The 13,973-nt window shown below is 41.4% G+C and overlaps 2 long non-coding RNA genes across 2 annotated transcripts; both read right to left on the reverse strand.

Annotated features, from left to right (window-relative positions):
- Positions 1–3,703: 3,703 nt before the first annotated feature.
- Positions 3,704–5,196, reverse strand: LOC147333540 (uncharacterized). The gene is made up of 4 exons (XR_015128388.1): positions 5,149–5,196; positions 4,986–5,069; positions 4,810–4,875; positions 3,704–3,765 (listed from the first exon to the last, which is right to left on the reverse strand). It is a non-coding gene; the product is annotated as an uncharacterized LOC147333540 (long non-coding RNA).
- A 528-nt stretch (positions 5,197–5,724) lies between these two features.
- LOC147333541 (uncharacterized) lies at positions 5,725–6,921 on the reverse strand. The gene is made up of 3 exons (XR_015128390.1): positions 6,243–6,921; positions 6,036–6,087; positions 5,725–5,936 (listed from the first exon to the last, which is right to left on the reverse strand). It is a non-coding gene; the product is annotated as an uncharacterized LOC147333541 (long non-coding RNA).
- Positions 6,922–13,973: the final 7,052 nt, after the last annotated feature.

Here is a 13,973-nt window from a genome sequence, read left to right on the forward strand (position 1 = left end):
ATGTTTGATGTTGTAAAGAAAATGCAATTACAGCAGAAATGTAATATTTTATTTTTGTTTCTGTACCAGTTTTACAGTGCTTCAACAGTAAACATCTAAAACGTATCCGCTGACTCCTGGATGTTTATTGTGGACCTGTTAGCTATCTGCCAAGCTAGAAACCAGCTTCACACCCTAGTGAGGGCAGAATATCCAGATTGGACGACTGTAACTCCCTCTACTCGGGCCTCCAACACTCTTCTCTTTGCCGGCTCCAGTTAATTCAAAATGCAGCTGCGCGTCTTTTAACCAAGAGCACCTGGCTGCAGCCACTGTGGAGCTCCACAGTAACCAGAAACACGTGACCTCCACAGTAACCGGAAACACGTAACTTCAGTTAAATTGACTTTGACAGCGAAAACTAAATTGCGTTTTTGTTACTATTGATGCTGCTGAGAAATAAAAATGGTTTTAAGTGGGGGGTTTTTAACACTCTGGGTTTGTTCAAAAAAATTCACCATCCCCTAAATTGTTCGTGGCCAAAAGTGTACAGTGGTCCCTCGCTATAACGCGGCGCACCTTCCGCGACACTTGCTGTTTCGCTGATTTATTTATTTGTTTTACAGTACATCGTGTTGTGCGTTCTGATTGCTGTAGACCATTGTCAATCAATCTAGTCCAGTGTCTCCTGTACAGGAGCGGTCCCTAATAGGCCCACGGACCGGTCCCGGTCCGTGAGTCCTTTGGTACCGTTCTGCGATAGTTGATCCTCCGATGTGAAATGTATGGTTGTAGTTGTGTGTCTTATTTTGAAAGAACTATTTACGCGTTACCATAGCGACCAGAGAGCATTAAGAAGCAGAGAGGAGGATGTCACTGTCATTGTTGTTGGCACACAGCTCAAGTCACGTTTATTATTATATTTACAAAATACCACAGTTTCTTTTTTTAATTCTTTTGTTGTATTTATCCGCGACACCTTAAAGGTCGTTCCCTGAAAATATTGTCTGACATTAAAGTGGTCTGTGGTGCAAAAAGGTTCGGGACTCCTGCTGTACAGTACAGAATGCGTTTAGCTTGTCGAATTTACATATATCTTCGCTAGCAGTGTAACTCTGAAGTGCTGTACTGTATGTTTGTAAGTTTTCTCCCAAACAAACACAACAATGCCGACGAAACGTTTTGCACCCTCAAATGCACCTTTAGGTTTCATTCCATGATACTGGACTTATGTTTCTACGAAGGTTTGAACTCTAAGAGTGTTTAAACAAAAGAGAAAAGTGTGAAAATGTTCATGCCTGTCTGAGAAAAGTGTATAAAGCATGTAGTGAGGGGTTTTACAGTCTTAACATCTGTAATAATTGTAAAAAATAAAGTTGGCTACTTCATGGATTTCACCTACCGCGGGTTATTTTTAGAACGTAACACCAGCGATAAACGAGGGACTGCTGTATTATTAATAGTAGAGTCTGGGACATCTAATTGATTAACATCAACATTGATTATTATGCACTATTATTTTTGTTCAAGGAGAGCAAAAAATATAAAACTCTCTCAGCTTGTTTGTTGCCAAAAATGGCCACTTTTTGTGTATGTTCACAAAATGCTATAAAATGTAGATTTCTTAAAACATTTTTCTACTTTTGCCGACGTGACTCTTTAAAATAGCACCAGTCCTTTTCATCAAAATCAAAATTGTATCTAAATTTTTTACTCTTTATAGCCAGTTAGGTTATATATTACCATTAACTTTTCAGATAAAACGGTGATAAAGTCCTAATGTTTTCATGAAACTTCCTTTTTTTCCCCATCTGAGCATCGGGGAAAAGGCTGTCTTGCAATTGTTGAGGTCACTAGTGTGTGCCCCATTTCTTCCAGGATCACTCTCTTTATAGGTTTTAGTGGACTCCTAGTACTGCGAAGTGGTTTCATGGTACAAAGGGATTGTATTCCAAGATCTGGGAGACTGTAGAAATGAGCAGTGATGCCCTTCCTACCATCTTTCCAGAAAAGTGATCTGGAAGCTGTTAGGCTGACTTACAGCAGCAGCACTTTCTGCACCTGCAGAAACTCCAGGACACATTTACTAACGGTGTTTGTTGCTGTATGTGCAGCTTTGAATTTTTTAATAATATATATTTTGTTAATATTTCGGCTATGGTGTCTTGTTATGAAATGTACAAGAGTAAAAGTGTTTTTAGCATGTGCTTCAAAGCTAAGTTTGACTGGGAAACTCAAAGCTCAATAGTCTGTATCAACAGAGATTCACTGCAGCCTGTGTAATATTTATTCTACTCTATCTTGCAAATACATATTTGTGTGGCAATGTCATGCACAACACACAACTATTAGATCCTTAAGATCAAACCCGTGTCATTGTTTTGGTCCACTGCAGTGCAGTAGTCAAAAAAAAGAATAAGTGAAGTGTCCACAGATGGCCAGGATAGAGCCCAGAGTGTTAATGTTTAAAATGTATAAAAATATTATTGATTACAATTCTTTACTGTTAATATCAACAATAAGCTTTTTATTTTGAAAATACAAGTTTAAAAAAAATGCTGTTACATTTACATTTAATGCTGTTACACTGTAATCCTTTATTATAAGTATGGACACAGAATCAAGTGAACAACATTTTGAAATAAGTTTAATTGGAATTTTGTACTACGCAAAAAACAAAACAAAAAACAACAACGACATATTAAACAAACAAACACAGCCAGTGCCTTCATTTGTCCATTACATGTCAAACATAGCACTGACCCTTAGCCCCTGCTCATCAGCACATGCTTTCAAAAAGAGCTCCATGTCCTTTGCAAGCTGAAAAACAAAGAGGAACAAGTCCCTTGCTCCGGTGTCTTCTTCCTCTGACATGTCTCTTAAGACCCTCTGCTGGTCCCCTTGATTTAAGGACAGATATTTTGGCATTGTTACGTGTCCACGGAAAAGTGCCTTATTTTGGACAACCCACTGCACAGCAGGACGCAGATCTTCAACAACTGCTGGCTCCTGTGTCAGGCAAACGGGGATGAAAACATAGTTATTTCTCTGTTGCACAACAGTTTTTTAACAGTTATTCAAATGTCACTAACCATGTAATTACTGTTTAAAGTGAATACTGACATGACTGACTTCCTGGAACTTTTTCAGTCTGACAATGGGCACGTGTTGTCCTGCAAGCACAGCTTTGGCTTCCTCTCTCCAGTGTGCAAAGCTTGCCAGAGCTTAACAGAAATTGTTGATATTGTTAAGGTGTGTAAACTTTGACACAACATAAAACAGAAGTCAAAATATAAATACCTCCTGAGATCAAAGTTCTCCATCAACAGCAAGCACCACCATTTACGCAAGTAGGGCATGTCTGACTGTAAAATATTAATATGAAACATATTTAACAACTTTCAAAAGATTCAAGACTCCATTGCTGTGAAAGTAAATAGAATACTTACTACAATATAGTCAAATCAAGCATCCAGTGCCACGTACAGAGCAGACTATTTGGAAGAAAAAATAAAAATGTCCTTTTTTTAGAAGCTTAAATTAGCTTCTGTATGAATCTCAAGAAGAGAAGAGAAAAATTACCATCAGCATGAAGATCCCACAGTCCATAGTCTTGGCTTGGAAAACCCTGTATTACATTGAAAATAAAGGCTCGTTAATAAAATCCCTTAAAAGAAGACTAGTGTAATTCATATCATTCACCATACACTTAAACTAGCACATACCTTCAAGTCAAAGCTCTTTTTTTCTGACCACTGCCCGGGAATGATCTTCACTGCAAGATTCCTTTTTTTAAAAAGACAGTTACATTCACAAGTTAACAGATGTCATGATGATGGGTGTGAAATGTTTATTGCTAATAGCACCAACTGTAACTACAGGCCTTAGGAACACGACCTCAACAAAACAGCATAACAAAATGAAAAAGTACAGTCACATGCTCACAGTTGGTCAAAATAAAGCATTTACAGCTTTAAGTTAAGGTTGGCATATTTTATAAACTCATTTTTAATGGTCTTTTATGTTAAACTAGAACATTTGAAGACCCTATTTATGTCTGAAAGTCATCTAAAGACAGCATCACTGACTTGATCATAATGTGAAGATGAGAAATAGAATAAAATGTTGAAGCATCATGCTGATATATCCATCCATCCATCCATTCGCTTCCGCTTCTCCTTTTCAGGGTCGCTGGAGCCTATCCCAGCTGTCATAGGGCGACAGACTGGACAGGTCACCAGTCTGTCGCAGGGCCAACACACAGGGACAGACAACCATTCACACTCACATTCACACCTAGTGGCAATTTGGATTATCCAATTAACCTATCCCCACAAGCTGCATGTCCTTGGACGGTGGGAGGAAGTCGGAGTACCCGGAGGGAACCCACGCAAACACGGGGAGAACATGCAAACTCCACACAGAAACTTGCTGATATAGTTTATAAAAAAAGCATGTGAGTGGTACTGTATGTGTGAACACTCAAGATCAGCAGAACATGATCTGGGATGCACTTAACCTGGAACACTGAACAGGTTCCTGAAAACTCCGGAACAAACCAAAAATGCTTATAAAGATGTGACCTCAAAAGTGAAACATATTGTTGGCCACCAAATCCTGCCTTGGTGTTTATTGGGTCAAGAAAGAGGATTTCTCTTTTAGGTGGCTTCAGTACCTAAAGACAGTTAGCCATGACTTCAAACCTGAAAACAATGTCATTGCAAGCGATCACAATCAAAGACTTTTGAAACTGCGTCATAAAAGCTTGAATACATCTCAGACACATAGCAAAATTCTAACAGTTTGTACGTGTCAAAAAACAAGACTTACACACAACTGGAAATGACCAGGTGTCCAGAGAGGGAGAACTATGATGTGCATCCTCTGAGCATCAGTCTGAAACAGAATTGTTTTTTAAGTATCCTGTATATGAACTCTCACCAAAGTTATAAAAAAAAAAATCATTTTGATTACTTGCTTGTTTCTTTAAAGGACGGTACACTTACAGGAAAGGACTGCAATGGATCACAGCCATAGGGTGCAAGCCAAGTCCGGGTGACATACAGATTTTCTATGTAAATGCTTATCCCCTAGAATGTAAACAAAAACATTTAAAACAACAACTCTCTAAATTAAAGCTTGACAATCATCATATACAACATACAGTACCTTTGACTGGACAATTTTAGTGATAAGCTCAAAGCAGCCATTTCCAATCTGAAACAGAAAAAATCATGAAAGAAATGAATGTACACTTTATTATTTCATATTCATAGAAAAAATAATACTTACAGTCGATTCCATTTGTTTGTTTAAACCCAGTGTCCAAAAATCTGCCCGCATGAGGCATCCAGAAGACATTTCAACAATCAGCTCATCTTTGGGTCTGCTGATGTCCAGAACATAGTTGAGCTAAAAAAACAGAGAGGTGTCATAGACTGTGGATGACCAAATCAGATAAGCACTAAAAGTTGCACTTTGCAACATCTGAAAACTTTAACATACAAGCTGTTGTTGGCCAGGGTGCTGTACAAAACACCATGATGAACGGCTGGCCAAAATGTTCTCAGGCTTTGTCAGAGCTTCGCACGGTGGTCCACACAGGTCAGGAAAAGTTGCATCTGTTGAGACCTTCTGTTGGCTTTCTTGTTGTCAACTCTTTCCCGAGGTTCTATAGGGATTTTAACAGGTTTCAGACAAAACACTACATAGAATGCATACTAAATGCAAGAAAAATAAGCACTATCTATAGAAGGAAATTCATTTGAAACAGCATGTAACAAATTCGTTTATGAGCCATCAACTACAACAAGATAATGAATGCAAGATTATTATTTCACCTATATATGACAATCACTATTCAAAATAAGAAATTTTACCAGTGTCACCAGACATTGAAGGTGCTGGGTTCAACACCGTTTCAGTGATTTCTCTGGGTTTATTGCACACCTGTGGGGCTAGGTACACAAAGAAAAGAATATGCACACACAGATAGGAACAAATCTAACATGTAAACAATGGTAGCGTTCTGGTCATGAGACAATGCATGTACTTACCTACAACAGCTTGACCCAGTGCCGACAATGAGATATTGATCTGTGTGTTTCTCTGCCATGGAGCACGATGAAAAAACATTAAAACAAGAAGGAATGTTGTTGTAACGCAAAAAAAGTGGCAACATGATCATTGTACGAAAACTAGACGATTCCTAGAATTATGAAATCACTAACGGCAAATTTATTTAAGAAAGACTCTGTCCCAACCTTTGCGATCAACTTGCAAGACTTCCACGGTATCCATGCGTGTTTACGGCTACTGTGGAGGTCACGTGTTTCCGGTTAGTGTGGAGGTCACGTGTATCCGGTTACTGTGGAGCTCCACAGTGGCTGCAGCCAGACCCTTCTCCTTTTAACAGGTACGAGAATCCATGAACACATAACTCCAATTTTAGCCAAACTACATTGGCTCCCTGTTAAATATCGTATAGATTTTAATATTCTGTTGTTCACTTTTAATATTCTGAATAATTTAGCGCCCAGCTATCTCTCTGAACTACTCCACTTATACAATCCCAACAGAGCACTTAGATCGTCCAATCACAGGCTCCTAGCACAACCTAGGTCTCGAATGAAGTCGAGAGGTGACCGGGCCTTTGCATCCGTGGCACCCAGACTCTGGAATAACCTCCCTGTTTATATTCGTACAGCCGAGTCGATCCAGTCTTTTAAATCACGTCTTAAAACTTATTTTTTTACTTTGGCTTTTGATTCTGTCTAGTTGGCTGTTTTAGCTTGTTGTGTTGTTACCTATTGTTTGTTGTCCTCTTTTATTGTTTTTTTTAACTGTCTCATGCTTTTACTGACTGTGAAGCACTATGGTCAACACTGTTGTTTTAATATGTGCTGTATAAATAAATTTTGATTTGAACATCTCTGATACATTAGCACTAAGGGAACACTGAATGACCTGGTGGTTTATGTCCATCTAAGATTACCACAAAGTAAAAGATCTGTCAGCAAAATTATGCAACATTTTAGCCACACTATTGCCCCGATCAGATCAATGAGTTGGGATCTCTTATTCTAAACATGAGCTACTGTTACAGCAACAGACATTAATACTACTGGTGTCCCACACAACAACTCAATGTCCACTATGTGAAGCAGCCAAACACAGGCCTGCTCTTCTCATTAACTGAGATAAACTGCTGGCATATTGGTTTTCCATCTATACTGTCCAGTCTCTCCTGGTGGACACACAGCAGCATTGTTTAATCTCATTCGAGTCATTGTTGACCTTAGCCATGTTTTTAGTCTTCTGAGAGCACCGAAGCTTCTTTCAGCCTCAACTGAGGATACTGGGATGACTAAAAGCAGCCTAACAATTGTCATGATAGTAAATACTAGTTAATCTACAGCACCACATCATCAGTCAGTCACCTGTGACCTCGCCTCTCCACCTCTGTCTGAGCTACAACATGGCAGAGCTGCCTCTGTCACCTGATGAATAACAGTGAGACACTCCACATACATGCAGTCACACATGTGCTTCAAATACAGTCATGAACCACCACGTCATCATCCAGTTTCACCTGTGATCTTGTGTCACCATTGCTCTCTGAGCGCTGTGTTGGTTCTGTCACCTGACAAACAGGACATACATGACAATAAGAATAAAATGTGCAGCTGCTTCAGTGTTTCTGTCACTTTGTGCAGATCTTGACTCGTCAGTAATGTTTGTAGGGTGAGTGCATTTTTAAAACAATTTGTGCAAACTGCACTACAAGGTGGAATATTTGCAAAATCATGACTACCTCATGATATATTGTCTCAAAAATTAACCCTATGAACATGTCAGTGCCATTAGGATGAAATTATTGTGTCACCAACATTTAACATTAGACATATAATTCTAACAGCCTCTGTAAACTAATATCCGGGCTGCTCGAGGCTGTTTTCTCTGACAGCTTCAATCAAGATTAGAAATGCTGCTCTGAGACTGAGAGAACTAACAGTGCTGCCTGTTGTGCAGTTAGTTTCCCAAACACGTTATTCATGGTTACATACAGTTTTAGACTGATGTGGGCCAAAGCCTAGCATAGCCTGTAACGTTACTATGACGGACACATTTTATGTGTTAACTTGGCTTTAAGTGACTGACAGGTTTCTTTGAAAAATACTTTCTTATATCCAGGTTCTTTCTCTTTGCTGCCATCCTCCTCTCCTCCTCACAGCGCAGGCTTGCCGCTGCTAAAACTAAACAGAGCTCCCTGAAAGGCTCAGCCAATCACATTGGCCATATTTGTCACATGACGTAGCACTCCAGTAAAGAATGTAATTTAACCCTTTCTGCACCGCTGGGAGATCGTTTTCTTTCTTTCTATCGGGTTGTTTTTCTTTACTCGAATAGATCAAATTATTGGTGGGGACACGTCCCTTCCGTCCGTGCCAAATCTACGCCCTTGGCTGTGTGAGTGAAAATGTCTCAGAGCAAAATAAAAATGAGTTTGTCAGGAAACCTGTTCAGTCATCAGGTGTTTGTGTCACAGTGTCTGATGTAACAGCTGCCAAATACAAGACGTCGTTTTCTCTTTGTCCAGCTCAGGGTTAAGTGGGGGAGGCTGTCATAGGGGAAAAGGTGGGGCACCCCCATTACTGCCACCCACAGACTACGTCCACATACACAAAAAGAATCATTCCCAGCTGTGTTTCATATCTGCACTTGTGGAGATTCAAAGGTTCAAATACAGAACTGCAGACTGGTGGCTGCTGTCAAATACAGCTGACACCAACATGATGAGTTCACCTCGTGGCCACTAGAGGCCAGCAAAGTGAACCACAGAGGGACCCAAACACTCGAGCGTCCCACTGAGAGAAGCAGAACTCAGTTTGCTGTGTTTCACAGGTGTTCCTGAACGCATCACTGTGACCCTGAAGAAAAGCTGAAACTCTTTTCCTGAGAGGATTTCTGCAGCTGACGAGCATCAGATAATGAACGAACACAGATCCAAACATGAGTTTGATGTCTTTGAGTCTGTCCTGTCTGTGGATCATGGCACTGAAAGAATGTGATGATCTCATAAATGAAACAAAATCTCAAGACGACTGAGAAAAAACATCAAATGTTTAAACTGAGAAAATATTAAAAAAGGCTGATTTGAACCTGCTGGCAGCAAAAGGCAAACATGACAACAAACTCCATGTTTTATATGAATAAAAATAAAGAGCTGCAGAAACATCATCTGGCATCGCGTCAGGAACATGACGGGTATAAAAACAGAGGCTCACCAGGCTGCAAACAAACACTGAAAATCTTTAGAGCAATTCCAGATCAGTTCCTCAAACTAAATCACTTCAAATTCATCAGCACATCAGAACATCTGGCATATCTAAGCAGGCATGTGGGGGTGGGAGGGGCTTGAGCGCTTCTTTATGGGTCCCACCAGTGGCCTTTTCTTGAGGGTTTTTTCTTTTCATGTGTGTGTGGAGTCCTGTCTGTGCCCCTCAACAATAATATTTAACTATTAATCACAATTTGTTAAATAAAATGAGCTGGCTCGCAGCAGTCACATGACTACCATTAACCAATGATCGCTCTTAACGGCAGAGCGCACTGGTTACGAGGTGGGAACGAGCTCACAAAGAGCCACATGGGTGGTGCAGAGCTGCAGGACAAACTGGGAGACAGACTGATGCAAAGGAAACCAGTAAGCAGGTGAACAGCGCACACTGTAGCCTGTAACACACAGCAGTGTCAGCTTATTATGGACACGTTCAGCTGTTTTGTGGCAACTGATGAATTGAAACAGACGAGCGTGTGTGTGTAACAGCGCGACAAACATCACCTGTGTGATGCTCGTCAGCTGCCAGCTCACTGGGTACAGCAGGCAGGGGTCTGTAGGTTTGAGCCCCTTCAAACGTCTCTGCACGGCCCTGCCTCTGAGGAGCAACTGCACAACAGCTCCATCACATCCCAGTGTGCTCTGATAAGCTCCTTTTTTTAACCTTTTATTGTTTTATGTAAAGCACTTTGGTATGCCCAAGGCTTTTAAACGTGCTCTATAAATAAAGATTGTTGTTGTTGTTGTTGTCTGTGCACCGTTTTAGGGAACATCTTTAGTTTCACAGTAAGCTGCAGGGCTCTGTTTCTATAATGTTGTTCTATCATCACTTTATTATGGATCAGGTGTAAAGGTGTCATGTGTGGATACTTAAGTAACAGATCAATACAATAGCAAAGTGTTCTCAGATGGGCAGCACGTGGAGAGAAGATGGAAGGAGGAAGAGAGTCAGACAGTGATTCACAGGCAGAGTTGATTTCTCACAGTTTTGTTGCCTTGTGTTTCCCAGCACTGTCATTTTATTATTATCTCATAACACGTGTTTAATCAGCTCCCATCTCTCCTGTGGACTCTGTAATGTCTCAGACCGACAGCAACATTGTACCCATCAGGTAAAACACAGGCCACGTTTGCTCTGCATCGTCCCCACATGATCACAGTGATGTAACATGATGTCCTTCCATATGAGGTTCTTGATGAATGTGTTGTTGTTCTCCAGCCTGGTTTTTTAACTTTGAGCCCCTTCAAACGTCTCTGCACGGCCCTGCCTCTGAGGAGCAATCTAAGTGTGTGAGGGCAAAGGACAAAAGAAGACTGAAACATCTTTTCTACCATTGAAAAAACAAAGTCAGAATTTCAACTTCCTGATTCTTCTTCTTCCAATTATCTGCTCGTGTGCTCCAAGTAGAGAAGCCCAGACCTCCGTCTTCCCAACACCACCAGTCCACCCGAGAGATGTAATCCAGCACGTCCTCCCCCAGGAAACAGAGACAACAACACCGAAAGAATAAATGAACTCTAATCAATATATTACCTGTAAATTCAGTCAAAATGCTTCCAGAATAACCCAAAATCATGACTTGTGAAAAAAGTTGAAGCCTTTTTGTCCCACGTTGTTTGAACAGTTCGGTCCACGAGACATGAAAGGAGGCTGATATTAATAATATATATGAATAAAGTTAAAGCTGTTGAAACATGCAGTAAACACTCGTGTGAGTTAGGAGATTTATAAATAAACTTCATCACCAACACACGGTGATGGACGACAGTCAGGGATGATCATTACAGTAAATGAATGTTTACACTGGCAGGTGTAGTTTTTGTTCTGTCAGCTGACGGTGTTTCACAGTTTGAGAGCAACAATGAGCACAAAGACAGAATTCAGGCTTGTCCTTGATACTCTAATCCATTCAGTAATCACATTACAGTCACAGTCATGTTCTTACTGCGTGTAACTAAAGTTCATCAGTGATGCTTTCATCTTCCTGCCTCTGCACTCAGCTGCTTTCAGTTTGGGTGGAGGAAATCGCCGTAGCAGCAACATTACACACGGAAAATCACAACTCTGACTTTAATGAAACGTTTTCTCTTGAACATTATTCAGTAGGAACCACTGAGAGGATTTTCCTCCTCGCTGACTGAAAATGTACCAACTCTGACTCAAGCATCACCACAGAAACGTGTGGTGGGGAGATGAGGATCTGCTGACTCTGCTGGAGTTTGCTCTGTGATAAAGACATGAACAGTCTGTGCAAAGTAACCTCAGGCTGTCAGAGCTTCAACACAACGAGGCCGAGCACAAGAAATAAGACAGCGAGAGAGAGAGGGCCTCTCCTGAGTCCTCACATATACACACTATACTATGCTAGCATCACCATGGCAACTGCACAACAGCTCCATCACATCCCAGTGCGCTCTGATAAGCTCCTCCTTCTCCACCCTTCAAGGCCTGTGTACGCTGCTGGGTGGACCTATGATGCAGAGCTGCCCAATCACAGCAGCACACAGCAGACATGTAGCATCAACAGCTCATCACATCAACATCTGTCAGCTGTCTGTGTTTATGGTAAAGCTGATCCTGACTCTGTTCATGCCCATGATACTGGTCCTGCCTGAGAGCTGCTCATCATCACCAGCACAGACTGAAAGTCCATCACTTCCCTTTATCAGCAACGGCTCGCGGTCTAAACTCCTTTTAAGGAAAAAGATGAAGCAGGAAAGGAAACAGTTTCAGGAGCATCATGTAGAGACGTGCAGGATAGAAACACAAGCTGAGAGTCGCAGCACTGTGCAGGACCAAAAGCTGACGCTGCAGGACAAACGGACAAACATTTAAATCCACACACAGAGAAAAATGTTAAACACACTGAGCAGGTGTCAGGACTCCATCAGCTCAGGATGAAGGTGATGGAGTCAGGAGTCTGTGCTGACCACTGTGTTATAGCTGTTTACTCCACACACACTGATGATGACCATCAGCAAGGATACACAGCCGGACCTTTTCCTGGAAGCAGGAAGCCCCTCCCCCACCGAGTTAGTCCGTTTCACCTCCTTTGTTCTACACAGAAGCTTCCTGATGGGCAGCTGGACCTGATGAGTCACATTAACATGTGCAGAGATGAGATCAAACTCAGTCACAGAAACAAGTTTCTGTTTGGTGAAAATGAGGCCAAACTGACTCATTTAGTGCAGACAAAGTAAAACTACAATAACATGGTTACACACATGTGCATTTGTTCACCAGTCACAGCACATTGATGTTGGATCAGCACGCACACCACCAGCAAACCAAAGGAAAGCTGCTGCAGTCAGAGCAACAACCCTGGTCCACAGAGAGCTTCAACACAGCATCAGAGGACCACAGAGAAGGAGACCAGAGCCTTACATACATCAGAGATCAGTGAAGACAACACGCAACAACAGACTTCCTCACAACATGTTGCTCACGCTGAGCCTTCAGTGAACTCAAACACTTTTAAGCATGGTGGTTTAGCACGGGAAGAAGATGAAAGTGTCCATCAGCACCTTCAGCTAATTGATCACCAAGCATTCTAGCAGCATCGGGGATTCGTCTCTCTGGACAGCTTTGAATCATTTTGTCCATGAGAGAGAATAATGCATGTGAGGATCCCCTCAACATCTCACCTTCTTGCTCCCTTCTTGCATAAAAAGCTTCCTTCCTAGCAATAAAAGACACGGGGCGACTTCCTGTTTGATGCAAACAGCTTTTTGAGACAGTAACCCGCCTTTGTTGCATCTAGGCTGGATTGTTGTAACGCACTTTATTGTGGGGTTACTGATGCATCCATTATGAGTCTGCAGCTTGTGCTGCAGCACGTCTTTAACTGCAACAAGTCTGAGCACATTAGCCCATTTTAATTTCACTCCACTCCCTACCTGTACATGTGAGGCTCGTTTAAAGTCTTTTATTTGTCTTTAATCTCTTAATGGGACTGCACGTGCTGTGAAACAATTCATTCACAAGCTTTAGTGCTACTTCAGGAAGTGCTTCCTGCTGCTCTCCATCAGTCTGGATGACGAGTCTTCAGCCTGAACTCACCTGTGAGCCACAAGAGCCCAAACATGGTTTGTATTTCACCTTCATGCAGTTGTGTTTATAGTGTACATGTTAGTTATTAATGCAGTCTGCACTCCTCTCTCACACAATGTCAGCCTGACTTTGTCTTTAACCAGCTTCATTTCTACTTTACTGTAAATATTAACGTTCCTGCACTACATCACAGTATGAGACCCTTACCTGTGACTCTGTAACTGAATGTGTTTATTGTAGTCTGAACGAATGTATCGTTCTTTATCATGCTGCTGTTGGATCTGTAGAGTTAACCTGCAGCTTCTGTTAAAGACCTGGATGAGCTCTATTGGTTAAAAGGGCTTTGAGGGCTTTGACAACAACCTCACCACTGAGCTGATGGAGCCTCTCGATGACTCGAAAGGTTAAAAACGTTAAACTCTACAGAGTCTCTGATCTGTTCACTCATCCATCAGTAATCTCCAATTCATTTTTGAGGTGAATGAATGAATGAAAGTGTGGAAACATGAATGCGACTGCCTGATAAACTCAAACTAGTCTCAATACAACAACATGCACTAAATGAAGAAACTAGGGACGTGTAACAGAAACACAGAGCACACT

The sequence above is a fragment of the Aulonocara sp. 'chitande type north' Nkhata Bay genome, linkage group LG3, assembly GCF_057382095.1.
Source record: "Aulonocara sp. 'chitande type north' Nkhata Bay isolate Kocher_YH1m ecotype deep benthic linkage group LG3, A_spYH_male_GT1.1, whole genome shotgun sequence".
Classification (NCBI taxonomy): Eukaryota; Metazoa; Chordata; class Actinopteri; order Cichliformes; family Cichlidae; genus Aulonocara; species Aulonocara sp. 'chitande type north' Nkhata Bay.